Here is a 12810-nt window from a genome sequence, read left to right as displayed (position 1 = left end):
AAAAAAGATATCCTCTTGTGGGATTCAAAGGTTGAGGTCAGGATAAAATAACTCATTTTCCTTTTTCAAATCCCACTGAGCCTTCCAGTGAATGAGCTCCGCGGACTTCAGGGACAAGGAGGAGCCATGCATATGTTTCTCACACAAACACACATGCACACACACACACACACACACACACACACACACACACACACACACACACACACACCTCCACATAATGACAGTGTCAGGGCTTTATTTGTAGCCAATGCATCTTCATTGTGTATCTGGCCAGGACTCACCGCAAACTACATCACTGCACTCCTCCCTGAGAACTTAACGCAGCCTCCTCATCATCAGCATCTTCAGCGCGCGTTATCTCCCGACAAGGTGACCGACATCCCTCCTAGTTAGCAGCCGCCGAGCGCATGCCATCTTTTATAAACGACTTTAAGACACACACACCAGCCAAGAAGCTGACTCAGTGTGATGCACGACCACGGCACCGGTGCTCTTTCTCACTCCACTTCATCAACCCCCTGAACGACAAAGTAAAAGCCTCCTTTTGTGTGAGCCACACTGGCCGCCTGTCATGTATCAAAAAAAAAAAAGAGGGACTCACCGCAGCCAGGTGGAGTAATCTAAGCCTGCAGTTGCGGCGGAATCCCCCTCCTCATCCTCTTCCTACCGGTGTGTAAAGTGAGTGCATGTGTGTGTGCTGATCCAGCAGATGCAGACTGGAGCCACCAATAGAAAGAGGCGAAAGGGAAGGAGAGGGTGTGCGAGAGATGGCAGAGGAGGGGTTTGCTAGCATTACATCATGGGCGAGGAGAACGGTTGTGTTCTGCAGGGGGTGGGGGAAGGTGTGTGTACGTCCGTGTGTGTGTGTGTGTCCTTGTATATTTTCTGCAGGATGATTAAACATGGTCATGTTGCACCTGCACAGAGCTGTGATTAACAACCATTGAGAGGGAGACGGTAAATAAAGCAAGCTTTCATCATGTAAAAGTGAACGGCAGATGGACATTGGCGAAAACGCCCTTTTTCAAACGCCCCTAATGGCTCGCTTGTCAGTTTGAACCGGCGTTGATGGACGTCTTTGGCGTTGACATTTTCGGGTGTGGGAAAAGCTTTTGCGCAAGAGCATACAGACATCACCTGTTAGTGGAGCCTAAAAAGGAAAAGTGAGGGTGGGGGAGAGTAGTTTGGAGGAAAAGGGTGTCAGGAGTAAAAACAATGACAGCTCAGGGTCATAAAAGCACGAGTGAGACAGCAGCCGCACGGGAAACATACTGATAAGGAAGTCCTTCTCTCGCCGTTAAATCAGAGTCTCACACGGCAGGCGTAAACGAAGGGGCCTCGCGTCAAGGTCGGGATGGAGAAAGCAGACACATCAAGTTAGGAGATAGTGTGGCTACGTCTTAGAAGATAACTGGAGACCTCTTCCAAGGATTTCTAGGTGCATACAATCCATCCCGGTAGGAGCTTAGCCCAGCTGATTTTGGACAAGAGCCTGGACGCCAGTCAAAATAAGCAATCACATTGACACTGTCACATTCGAACTGTGTGCGTAGGGAGAAGGGGGCGTTGGCGCCGTTGTGGGAGGGAACACAGCAGAAATAGTTGGTAAAGTTTTGCAGTATTAATAAAGTGAGTCTAAAACAGCAAAATTGAGAACACAACTATTTGCAGTAGCAGTGTGTTTCCCAAAAAGTTTGAGAAGTTTAAAAGTCCTTAAAATGTTTCATTTCTTTCCAAACGCAAAATATGAACAAGAAGGTATTCGATTTGTAATTCCATCCCAAAATGTGTAGCAAAGGGAATACTGAGGTGTTCCAAGAAAAACCTGACAAGCTCAAAGGATATCAAACAACATTTCAGGATATTTGACTTTGATCAGCGCCACCATGAGGCGCCCTGAAGTACTGAGCCATGAAGAAATCAATACCACCGAGGCAGAACCGCCGGCATGTTAACATACTGTATTGATATTTTGATCCTGCTGTATCAATACTCCATTGTTGTATTGATATTTTGCCCCGCCTTAACTAACTGTATCATACTTCAAAGTCAGAATTCATGTGTTAAAATCACGTCAATAATGCTGAGAGAAGCACTAACGACATTTTTATTTATTTTTTTAAATAAACCCATTTCCACACCCGCCAAAAAAGCATAATATGTCTTTTTTTAAATTTATTTAGATAAAGCATGTTTAAAATAGAGCCCTCATTGGTCATGCTGTATATTCTCCACTTCCTGTTTATGATCGATCGCTCGCGGACATTTTGCGGCCTAAACAAATCAAATGTGTAATGGGCGCCTGTGTTAATGGAAGTGAATAATTTAGTTCTTGACGTGTTCCTATTTATTATGATGCCAACAGACGCTGCAGGAAATAGAGACGTGGGATGCGTCATCCCACTGGGAACAAAATCATTTTTGGGAAAGCGCATTTAGAAACACATGTTAACATCCACTTAAGGCAAAAGAAAAACACAACGCTGGCGCTGTGTATCTTCCTGATTCCAGTGAAGCTGCCTCAAAACAAAACTAAGCTGTCTGAGGAAGGTGTAGTTTGTAAAGTCAACAAGGACTGGATCCGTCCAAATTTGTCACTTCTGCTTTGGGACACTTTAAGGGAGACTTCTTGAAAAATGTTGAGCCTTTTTTTGGGGGGGCTGAACGCTACATCCGGCAAGCAGGAAGATGAGCTAATGTGGGAGTTTTTTTTTTCTTTTTTAAAGCGTGGAAACAAGTACAAGCAAATGTAGACAGAGAACAGCTGGAGACAAATGAAGAGTGAGGCCACTGTGTCAACACACAAGAAGGTTAGCGAACTCGACAAACAGTGAGACAACTAGAATAACGCCACTACAGACCTCCTTCGAGGATTAATCGTTAACAAGATAAAACTCTTGTACAAAAATTTCAGATGTTCTTTACCGGTTCCTTTTAGAGCACGGGTGTCAAACTCGTTTTTGTTGAGAAGAAGCTGTCAACCCAAATAAATGTGTGAACTCCTCATGAATAACTCATAAAAAATGTTCGGATATTTTGAAAATATGAATGGTCAAAAAAAAATCTAGCAATAGCTCTATTTTTTTAAAGTGAAGGCAATTTGCAATTTTAGTACTGACGAATTTGTCTTCACAGGGCCACATAAAAGTATGTAGCGGGCCGAATGTAGCCCCCGGGCGGCGGGCCTTGAGTTTGACACGAATCTTTTAGAAGTGGACATACACTCATCTTAAAGCGTAACAGTCGATTGAAGTTTTTCATCAATCTTGTGAATAATTTCACACCATCTTAAGTGTACCCACATTTAATATGCTGCAGACTTTGTATTTAATATTGCAGGAATAAAAGAAATGAGCCGCTCATCCTTTACCGGCTAGCGTCAAATATACTGCCCGCAAGGTTCGATCCCGAGCACTGTGCCCTTCGATTCGGGACGGCGCCTAAGCGGTGCTATTAATAATGCAATTCGATTTGTTTTAAAAGTATATTTCTCTATTTCTCCTCCAAAAGTCAGTGTCTTCATGCATAAAGGTGTCCCCTGGCGTCGCCACTCATCCCTGTCAGCTCTTTCACCATGCCTACACTGTTCCCTGTTGCCTTGGCAACCTTAGGCCAGCCGGGCCTCTCTCTCTCTCTCTCTCTCTCTCACTTTTCGCTCTCTCTCTCTTTCTCCGGGGACACAACGGTGACTTGTGTGCTCGCCTCCGAGCAGCTGGAGGACTTTTCTTCGAAAAAGGTGCACATGCTCATCCTTTCCTGCCCGCCTCCGACGCGACACTCCTACGACCGTGGGTTGTCAAAAAAAAAAGAATCAAAAGCTCAACAGGAAGCGAATCGAGTCTTCTTCATGACTGCATGAGAACAGAAGAAAGTTATGAGCTGCTAATGTTATTGAGGGAAGCTTTTTTAAGGCTAAGGAACCATATTTGGGAACCTTAACGGGTGAAATGGATGCCCGACTACAAGGCAGTAGAATCCTGCGATTTCTCCGAGCCTAAAGAAATTTCTTTCCACGTGAACATTTTGCAAAATACACAAGGCTATGTGCAGATTGCTAGCAAAGAATATTTTTCATCAAATTCCCTCGTTCGGGGAGCGCCCTGGTTCCAGCTGATAAGTGTGAATTTATGTCTTGATTGCCGCTGCGCATGACACGCGGTGCATCATTTCAAGTACGTTTACATGAGAATAAGGCCTAATTACAAATTATAAAAGCCATTAGTCCACAATGTATTGCATGTAGTGGTCTTAAATGGATACTCGGGGATGACTACTGCTTATACTATCCAATCCATTTGTCTATTTCTACATCTACGGCTAATTTGATGACGCTAACATGCATGTTTTTTGGAAAATGCTAACATGCACGTTTTTGGAAAATGCTAACATGCATGTTTCCGTAAAATGGAAGGAAACCAAAGTACTGGAGATACAAGATTCAAACCCACAACCTCAAAACATGCTAACCGCTACCAAAACGTGTTTCCGTAAAATGGAAGGAAACCAAAGTACTGGAGATACAAGATTCAAACCCACAACCTCAAAACATGCTAACCGCTACCAAAACGTGTTTCCTGTTAGCAACCATACAGTAGTTGAATTCAGTTTTGATCGTCTAATAGGTATTACTTTCAAACGACTCGGGTGATATTCATTCAAGTTGCGCACCGAACCTTTTACGAGTCAGTTCTCGGCTGAGCCACTTGAAAAGCACATTGTTCTGGCTGAGTGGAAGTGTAATTCATCAAGGCCCGGGTACAATTTTAAGAGCAAAAGCAGATGTTGAGCTGATAACAGCAGGGCGGAAAGCACTTACTGCAAAATGTTCACGCCTAATGGTCGTTTCTACAAGATTGTAAGAGTGACCTAATTCATTCAGCGCCATTGACAGCTTTAGACGTCAAGGATTTTAGCAGTGAAGGAGCTAATTGTCACCTTGCAGTATTTTTCTTAAACACAAATGCATTGGCTTTGGAGCAGCAAAATGTTTTATGCTAATTCTGTCATGTTATTTTCTTATTGCGTGTTAACAGTGAAGAGATTATTTAGTCTTTGTTTGATAATCGAGAGACAGACTCAGAGTTGTCAGAGCGTGTGCGTTAAGAGAGATTGAAACAGGGACAAATAAGGACTTGTCTCGCCGAGATCCTTGACTGCGAGGTCACGTGCGGAACATTTTGTTTTGTTGACGTTGGCCTGGACAGACAAATCATTGGCGGAACCTAAGGAGATAACTTGTGAAAGAACCTAGAATCAAATCATCTTTATCATTCTAATCCCTTTCATGCAACGTTAAAAACAAGATTGACTGAATGGTCCATTGAGTCGAAAGATGTGACCCTCACCTTATAAGGGATTGTGGCTCACATGAGGTTTAAAGACAAAAACAACATTGATCCAACCTCAACAGTGTGTTTTTAATCCAAAAATGTGCAGATTTATGAACACCATCATTTTAGATTATTCTAAAAAAAAGACACACTAATGACACAATTGTCCATCCATTTTCTGGAACACTTTTCCAGCTGGATTCACAAAGCACAACATTCACTAAAATGTTTTTGGGAATGTGGGAGGAAGACTGAGTCCCCAGACAAAACCCAAACAAGCATGGGGAGAACATGCAACCTTCACACAGAAAAGTTGATTCCGAGTTTCGAAGTCAGAACTTCAGACGTGTCGGGTGTTAACCACAAGATGCCTCCCGTCAAATTCAAAATCATTCCGGTCTTTTCCATCGGGTAACAGCAAACGGATGAGCTTGTCAGCCAGCCAGGGCGGCCGACAGTCGGCCACCTGGATCAGTCAGAGGCTTCCGCAAATCCGCCGTGCTGTCACACAATCGCGGCGCTGTTCCCCGGTTGAAAAGTGTGTCCAGCCAGCCGATTAATCAGCTCTGCAGCCAGTCATCCACGAGAACGATTATATGCTGGGCACATGAGGAAAATGCTGATGGAAGGTATTTGAGAGGAAAAAATATTCATTCAGATGTAGGGAAAAAAAATCTGCCTTACAGCTGGAAACCTCCAAACTCAAACAAAATCGTTTTACTTTTAACGTTGTTTTTATCTTAAGTTGTGCCAAGTCCATCTATTTATCCATTTCTATTTTACTTAATCTAGGTCAGCTGACTTTGAGTGACAGACAGACAACAACTTGGACTGGTTGCCACTCCATCACAGGCAAGGGGCGTGGTGGCCATCGGGAATGTCGGGAAAATAGATTTTTCCGACCGGCCGGCCTATTTCTGGGATAGTCCGCTCGCATCACCTCCCGAAGTCGCCAATTACTTTTCAGCGCGTTTGGTTTCAACTCCAAATGGTACTTGACTTTGGAGCTGTTTGACTTTGGAGGTCCGTTATATAAAAGGAAGGGTTTAGTGGATTAATATTAAGGCAGTGGATCATTTATCCATGATGTCAACCTTTTTTAGGAGTCTCATGTTGATGAGGTCAACAGGCTCCAGGCTAAATCGCAAGTAAATTCTGGCTCATGGCTGCATGCTGTGTGCATAATCGTTTGACTCCATACCAAAAGGGTGGGGAGATGTTTACCCTGATTCACCGGCTACAACATTTGGCAGAACTGAGATGTAGCAAAATAAAAAAAAAACATTGAAAACTACAACAACAAGAATCCATGTTGTTCAAATTGACGAGTTCTTGGGGATGTATTGGGACCTACAAAGCTGGACTCAATGAACCACGGTGATTCGATGCTAATCATTGAATTAACACCTCAGTGGCGCTGTCAATCAAATATTGTTGGTGGTACAGCTCTTGTATTAGATCCACAGGATAGACCATGCACATAGAAGCACATGGCATCATTAGGGACACTTTACATTCAGGCCACGCTCTGCTTGTCCTCCCTTTAGGGAGGTGTAGGCTGCATCTATGGAGGAGTGGGGAAGACTTGATGGGGGTGGAGGACACTTTGAACCCAGCTGCTCATCACACCAACCAAAAAAAAACCATTATTTTCTGTAATTATAGTTACTATAATTTACTATATATATTGTTATTTCCTTGACGAGACAGAAGCATCAGGGTGACAATTTCATCTCGTGTCAACTAGCTAGCTGGCTAAAATTGGATGGATGGATGGATGGATGGATGGATGGATGGATGGATGGATGGATGGATGGATGGATGGATGGATGGATGGATGGATGGATGGATGGATGGATGGATGGATGGATGGATGGAGTTATTACAAATAATTATTTTGGAATATAATATGCCATATGTGAAAAAGCACGATTAAAAAAAAAAAAAGCAACCAAAGTCATTTTAATTACAAACTGCTCATATTTGTACGACAACGCCGACCGCGGCAATGTGTCATTTGAGATAAACGCATTATTCCATTGACAAGCAACGGTTTTCAACATTCCTTCACTTCTGAAGCGCCTGTGAGGAAATGTATTCTCGCTGCTTCTACTCAACATAACAGAGCCTGTCGAGGCATCCTTGCGTTTAACACACAACACCAGAGGAGAATAGACGTGGCCTCGGCTTGGGCACAATAGGCTGTGACAACATAGAGTTACAGCCTCCGCATTAGCCTTTTTATTTCGCCGCTGCTCGGAATGGCGGTCAGACAGGGGCAGGGCTACACTGTCGAGTTGTCATAATCACCCTTCTGCTCTTATACAAGGGCGCCATGGTAACTTGTGAACACATGCTATAAAAAAGAAAAAAAAAACAAGAGCACTCAATTTGAGTGCAGAGCTCTGTGAATAGAATATTATTTTTTAATAGTAGCAATTCCGAATGAATTTGTTTAATTATATTAGACTATAATGGATGAAATAAAAACCGCATTTTAATGGCTCTTCAGTTTCATCTAGTTGCACCAGTGGGAAGAAAAAAAACGGAGGCTGACTGACTGAGCCTCTGGGAGGTGAGCTGTGGGTGAAAGATGAGTCGAGTTGAAAGAAGGTGAGGTCCATCTATCATTGATGGGCTGACACATTTGAAGAGACAGACAGAGAACAAACAGTCCTTTCTCAAGAAGTGTCATAGTGGCCCATGGCGTTCACTCGAATGAGAGGATATGATGCATACGTATGACATCGCGTCTGAATCATCAACTCATTTAGCAAATTCTGCCCTTTAACGTCATGCTCCTCGTGTTCTATAGCAACATTAAGTGCATATGTCGATAGTTTTCCTTTTTCATTTCGGCGTCTTCTGTCGCCTTGCTCAGAAGTTCTCAACTGGGTGCTGAGTTATAAAAAGTTAAAAAAATATTACAGCTGAGATACGCAAAATTTTCTGAATGAGAAGCGCGCTATGTAACACAATACGGTAAATGCGGTCATGATAGTTTACAACCACTTATCGAGACGCTATAAAATATTTTAGTTTCTGGATGGGTACGATCTGTAACTGATCCTAGCGTGGGACCCAACATGGGAAAGTTCATGAATATTTGAAAATTCAAAGAAAAATGTGACATTGGATACTGTTACGTCAATATAACACGAAGTTGAAACATAATTAAAAAAAAAAAGCCATTACGAGATGGTCTGCTGATCATAAAATACGATTATCTCCAAGTGACCATGCGCAATTCAAGCGTGATGACTTCATGCTACATTTGTCTTCAAATGTCAACCCTAGGAAAAAAAAACTCAAAAATCTGACTTCAAACGTCACAGAAAAGTCGAAGTAAAAAGTCTTTGAACATCAACCACATGAGTCACATCCCCATTGACGATTAAGTCTTATTAGAGCATATCCTGCTTCTGGGATGAATACAGCTTCTTGTTTTGGTGCCGTAACAAGATGTGCTGACCGAGCGATCGTCGGTGTTACAGATATGAGGAGAACCTCTGACTGCTCGAGCTAATGGACACTTAAGAACATGTATCAATGACACACGCATCAGATGGCAGAGGTGCGCTGTGGTGACCTGCTGATGTAAGCATTTTGATGCTTCATCACAAAATCTCTTTTTACTTGTGGCAATTTAATAAATCCTCCAGTCACACACCCTCATTTTGCTAATTTAGTGAAATTTGAGATGAAAATCAATCCAACACTCTCCATACAGTACAAGCGGTTTTGCGAGTCAAAAATGAAACGCATTGTGGAACAGCGAAGCGTTGCCATGGAAACCCGACTGGTCAATGCCATTTCTATTTTCCACCATCATTTGATGAGGGATATCCTTCAGAGGCATTATCACGTCTGCAAAAGCACAGCAAACATTCTATGGAGGATGATTCGGGTGTTAATTAGCTCATAAATACACTTTGAAACCATTTAATGCACCTTTTATTCGCCTGAAATGATTCCCGGAAATAAATGCTTCTGGCTGTGAAAAAAAAACAAACATGTATTCTAGCTGCAGAAGGGAAAAGACCACCATGACGGCCCCTCATGAAGACATATCTTCCCTCTAGACAGCCTATCTACACGGCCACATTTAACACGGTGAACTCCTGAGCAGACTAAACCTGAGCTTTGTAGCCTTAAATAGACGAGTCAAGTCAGCAAGGGGATGCTCCTGGCATTAACTGCCGGTCTTTTCCAAAAAGGCTTAAAGTAAACCTTTCGCTCACTGTTGAGATGCTGCGAGAACCAGCTGTGGTGTTTACATTGGCGCTAGAGTTCACACATCTCTGCTCCAATCCGAGGATTAAATGTACAAGCATCAAGGCTGTTTGCTGCCGTGTCTTTGATACATACTAATTTAAAATATGCATGAATTTTCCTAATGAAACGTATGCGTTGCAATTCAACTACGTTTTGGTATATTTGCAGACACACGGTTAGAAATGGGCGTTTTGCGCCGTTGTGGGCGTGAACAGAGGGAAATTGATTCGTCGCCAATCGAAGCAGCTCCTACCAGCCCCTTGGGTGTGACAGATCTATGGTTTTGATTTAAGCAGAACGGTTCACATGACAAAGAGAGAAAACTCTGGCGAAATGGAAAACATTGTTGAGTTTTATTCATTTCGTAGATTTTGGTAAGCCTCCACATGCATTTGTAACTAAATTTAAACCTAAACAGCTAGTACTAGTTGTCAAAAAGCAAAGTAATATCCAGACAAATTCTCAAACTTCTCCTGAAGATATGCTGCTCTGATGAATGTTATGCTAGGTCAACAGCTCGGCTAATTTCCTCAATGTTATGAAAGTGTCCACTTTCATAACATTGCAACCTCGATATATGAAAACATTGCACGTCCAACTTTGGTCACGTGTTTCGTGAACTCACATGCATGAATTTTGTATGAAATGGTGCCACCAGTTCTACAAATGTTTTCCTCACCATCAAACCATATTAGCTCTGATCTGAGCAGACTGAGCCAATTTTAACATATGGAATCGAATTTCCGCAACAGCTGCACAGGAACGTGCGCGCTTAAAGACAAAAACTTTTTTTTTTCTTTTCTTGGAAAGAGAGTTTTATGCAATCTCGAGCTGCATTCTCTAGGGATAAGTTTTGAATTTGAACGTGAATTTGAGCTGCCCAGACACGCCCTGTATGTACATCTCAGCAAAGCACTGCCATGAGCTCATTCTGTTACGCCCAACCAAAACATACCGTGGATCCAAGTACTACGAACAGATGCTCGGTTGCGTGTTCCTCCCTCTATTATGCGGTTACTAATTGGTGTGGGTGTTAATTAAAGAAAACCACGTTTGCTAAACAATTTGAAGAGAGCTCTCAATGTAAGATGAATTATGACAGTATTTGTGAGTTCACAAAAACACGAAAATAGAGAATGCGGCTTGTCCTGAGCCCGCTAATTTCCTGAGCCGGTCATCCAGTGACCAATCACAAAGCAACAATGTAATTGGGGGGGCGGGATATAAAGATGCCGCTAAAACGCGAAACGTCGGGAAAATACAAAAAGTAATATGGCGACACCAGTAGCAAATAATTCTCGCAGATTTACTCAGTTTTTTTTTTGGAGGAGTTTGTAGACTTTGAACTGGAAAAGAGGTTTCTGTTGTTGTTGTTTTTGTTGTTTTTTACTTCCCGATCAGGATTTACGTTGCCGTGATTGGTCAGTTTGGTAAGCCTGCACAAATTGTCACGTCACCCAATCATCTTGAAGAATACTTAATTGTCCCGCCTTTTGCGAGCAGATCGCAGTGCAGATTGATAAATGTATCGATCTGGCTCTTTCCGTGTTGTTGATAGATGACAAAAAATAGCTTTTAAAGATAACAATCGTTTAAGAAATCAAAAGTATAAATCATGCACGGTTTTGATCTACCTTCTGTATTAACATATCCATAATTGCTCACTATATTTGCCATTTGGAAGGAGTCAAACATTATAGAGACATGAGTAAAAAATCTTAGCAAATAAATCATTTTGCAAGTGTTTTATATACACGCACGTGCTCATACGTACATCTGTGATTTTTTTTGTTTAATCTACTTGATGACACAACAGGTTGAAATGCAGGCCGAGAGGCCCGCTGCTAATTCTTCCTTCTTCCTCCTCTCGCACAATGTCTGTTTCTCATTGACTGTTATGCAACATGCTTCACATCCTCGCAACCAGATGTCAGCTGCAAGTGGCTCGCTTGGATGGACAACCCAATATTTACTGGTAGATTGTCTCTGAAGTGGGGCTACATACATTCTGATTTTCTTACCTATTGATGAAATGCGCAAGACCCCATGGTGCGAGGAAAAAAAATTGGCATGCATGTACTGAGAGCTCCATCTCGTGAAGACCAACAACACACACCTCATCAAAAATTACAAGTCTTGATCAGAAGAAGAGGTTAATGGTCACTCGTTATTATCCGGTTGAACTTTGCTCTACCTGAAGGAAAGTGGAACAGTTGCCATATGAGACAAAAAAAACTTGTGGTTATTTGTGCATGAAAGACATGAGGAGGTGGGCAGGCGATTGCAGCGCCTTGGCGCCCACAAGTAATACTTATTCACGATCACAAATGCATTCAGCTCATTGCCATGCAGGTCCAGATTAGAATGCATCGTCGAAAATCGTAATTTCAAGCTTGGGCAGCGCAGGGACCTAATGGTTAGCACATCGACCTCACAGTTCTAAGGTTCAGGGTTCGAATTTGAATGTTTGTCTGCTACTGCGCTTGCAACAATTTATACGGGCTATCTGGGTTTGCACGTTTATTTCCGGGTTCCTCCCACGTTCCAGACATGCATGATGAGTTCATTGAATACTAAACTTGGAATGTGAGCATCAATTGTTTTTCTGCCCTGAACTGGTGAAAGAGTTCTATGAGTCCACGGGTCAGGACTAATAATTTTCTTCTTTTGCTGAGTCAAATCTGTTTGAAATACGAGCTAACACCACAGTGTTAATTTGCGAGCACATTGTACTCCACCCGACTCAGGGCTATCTAATTTTTGCTTATGTTGTGCTCATTTTTCTTGTTCATTCTCTGACTTAATCCAAAATAAATATGGCGGCCATCTTTCCTGAAGTTGAACCCGGTGACCACAGAAACGATTGATTTACTGCTGAGATTCTGAACAATGGTTTGCTCCTAAACTCTCAGAATATAATAGGAAGTCTATGCTCCGTCATGATCAAGAGAAAACTAATGAAGGGACGTTAATCACAGGGAGGCCTCACTGAGACTTGAAGCAGCTTTGGTTAGGATTAAATATGGGGTGTTAACGCCCTCTAGTGTCAAGTTGTCAATTTCAGATACTCACTTTAAAGTCAAAATTCTGAGAAAAAAGTCAGTTTTTTTTCTTCTGACCCGAATCCTCTTCCATGCAATGAAAGACTCGAGAGTCAGACTGTTATTATTATTATTATTATTATTATTATTATTATTATTAT

The 12810-nt window shown here is 42.2% G+C and overlaps 1 protein-coding gene across 1 annotated transcript in view; it reads right to left on the bottom strand.

The window, feature by feature from the left end:
* LOC133152812 (semaphorin-4B-like) overlaps nucleotides 1-710 on the bottom strand; it is a 36422-nt gene extending 35712 nt beyond the window's left edge. The window contains exon 1 of the mRNA XM_061276716.1: nucleotides 605-710. The gene's annotated coding sequence lies outside the window, so the exon portion shown is untranslated. The remainder of the gene's footprint in view (nucleotides 1-604) is intronic.
* Between the last annotated feature and the right edge of the window lie 12100 nt (nucleotides 711-12810).

The sequence above is a fragment of the Syngnathus typhle genome, linkage group LG4, assembly GCF_033458585.1.
Source record: "Syngnathus typhle isolate RoL2023-S1 ecotype Sweden linkage group LG4, RoL_Styp_1.0, whole genome shotgun sequence".
Classification (NCBI taxonomy): Eukaryota; Metazoa; Chordata; class Actinopteri; order Syngnathiformes; family Syngnathidae; genus Syngnathus; species Syngnathus typhle.
This window is presented reverse-complemented; position numbering and strand designations above follow the sequence as displayed.